Source organism: Mustelus asterias, chromosome 23 (genome assembly GCF_964213995.1).
Source record: "Mustelus asterias chromosome 23, sMusAst1.hap1.1, whole genome shotgun sequence".
NCBI lineage: Eukaryota > Metazoa > Chordata > Chondrichthyes > Carcharhiniformes > Triakidae > Mustelus > Mustelus asterias.
The window spans coordinates 69,779,918-69,782,276 of record NC_135823.1 but is presented as its reverse complement, the minus strand read 5'-3'; positions in this window follow the sequence as shown (position 1 = coordinate 69,782,276).

Here is a 2,359-nt window from a genome sequence, read left to right as displayed (position 1 = left end):
CCCGACTCGGGATACGCACCCTCGCTCCGGATTGGCTCAACTCCCCCCCCCCCCCCCCCCCCGCCCCCCAGGGTCCGGGCCTGATCGCCTGCCCCTCAGGGAATGCTCCTTAAAGGGGCCACGCTACCACACTCCTTCCCCCCTCCCCCAACACCTGAATTCACCTATTGGATGAAACAGAAGAACATCATCAGCAGAGGCAAACAAATTTCAAAAGGGCTTCACGAATACCCAAGGAAAACCTCATCGTACGTACAGTCGATCCACGAACTTCCGGACCCTGGTAGAATAGTTCAGATCTGTGGTAAGCTCTTCAGAGTTTGAAGAATCAAGCCGGACGGACGCAAAAGGCAAACTCATCAATCTGGGGTCTAGACCCTCCTCTGTAGCTGCTGATACCTCAGTTACCATAACTACCACTGCTCCAGTTCCTCATTTACAATCGGGATCCCTGTAACCAGTCCTGGCAATCTCAAACTTACTGCAGGGGTCGCCTGTTGATCCCTTGTTGATCAGACACTGCTCTCTCCCTCAGATGGTCTACGTGTTTCTTGAGATGGCAATCTTGTATCTCCACAACACAGGAGGCCAGTCCTGTTCTCTCCACAATCTTACCAGCCACCTATGCCACTCCTGCTGCAAATTTTCTATGGTAGTCGTGAGACTTCTTACAGAAAATTTTCTAACCATGACTAAATCCTCAACTTGAAACACTGTCTTTTTTCCTAGAATCGTGATTTTCATTCTGAGAAGCTTGCCTCGCCTCCACCCTCATCAAATCTGGGAATACCATATCTAACCGTGTCCTTAAGCAGCACCCATTAATAGCTCGGCTGACTTGGCCCCTGTGGTCGTGTCTGGCGTGGTGTTGTAAAACAAAAAAGAAATTATCAGAAAGATTGCCCATTCCCACCATCGCACTGTTACTTCTGGTTTTCCCTTAGGATTATTTTCTATTCATTCATGGAATGCACGGTGGCACAGTGGTTAGCACTGCTGCCTCACAGCGCCAGGGACCTGGCTTCGATTCCTGGCTTGGGTCACTGTCTGTGTGGAGTTTGCACATTCTCCCCATGTCTGCGTGGGTTTCCTCCGGGTGCTCCGGTTTCCTCCCACAATCTGAAAGACGTGCTGGTTAGGTGCATTGACCTGAACAGATGCCGGAGTGTGGCAACTAGGGGAATGAATTTCACAGTAACTTAATTGCAGTGTTCATGTAAGCTTTACTTATGACTAATAAATAAACTTTACTTTTACTTTATGTGGGCATCGCTGGCTAGGCCAACATTTATTTTTCACTTGAGAAGGTGGTAGTGAACTGCCTTCTGAAACTGCTGGAGTGGCATCCACAGCGCCGTTAGAGAGGAGGTTCCAGGATTTGACCCAGATATCTATCCGAGGTCCACTCCTATTTCTTATCCACATTCTGCCTCATCGCATTTGGTATCTGAAAACACAGCATGACCTCAGGATTTAAAAAATATTTTCCAGTATTTTACAGCTCCAACAACACTCTAGAAGCTTGACACCATCAGTACAACTTGACATGTCCTTCCTTTGCCTCCAAGTATTCAGCTTTGAAAACTTATTATTTGGCATCTTATTGGTGACACCCAGAGGTGTGTGCCAGTACTACAGGAGGTTTTATCACTTTCGGCTTCTCAAACCTATTTTTAGTTTCCATGTGTCCTGTAATTTAATCTGTTGAAATAAAATTATACATTTCCACAGTAACTTTTTTTTTGAACGAATAAAATTGAAAATCTTACCAATAATTTAGGAAGTCATATTCGTAAATTCAAAAACATAAAAGAAAGCATGGAACGGGCACATCTACAGAAAACAGTTTTAAACATGGTTTTTGGATAGTTTCATGGTCACCGTTACTGAGATCAGCTATCAATTCCAGATTTTTTATTAATTGAATTTAAATTTGAACACAGGTCCACAGAGCATTAGCCTGTGCCTCTGGATTATTAGTACAATGAAAATACCAATATGCCATCATCTCCCTGTTACATGACTTACCCTGATGGCTCAGTGAGTCGATGGTACTTAGCGTACAGACAAAGGAAGATTGCAGTGATATGTACTGAATGAGCATTTCTCAGACTGCTGTGATTAAATGTGTTTGTGGAGATTTCATCACATGATAGGGCAGCACAGTGGTTATGGGCAGCATGGTGGCACAGTGGTTAGCACTGCTGCCTCACAGCATCAGGGACCCAGGTTCGATTCCAGGCTTGGGTCACTGTTTGGGCAGAGTCTGCACATTCTCCCCGTGTCTGCGTGGGTTTCCTCCGGGTGCTCTGGTTTCCTCCCACAGTCCAAAGCTCTGCAGATTAGGTGGATTGGCCAT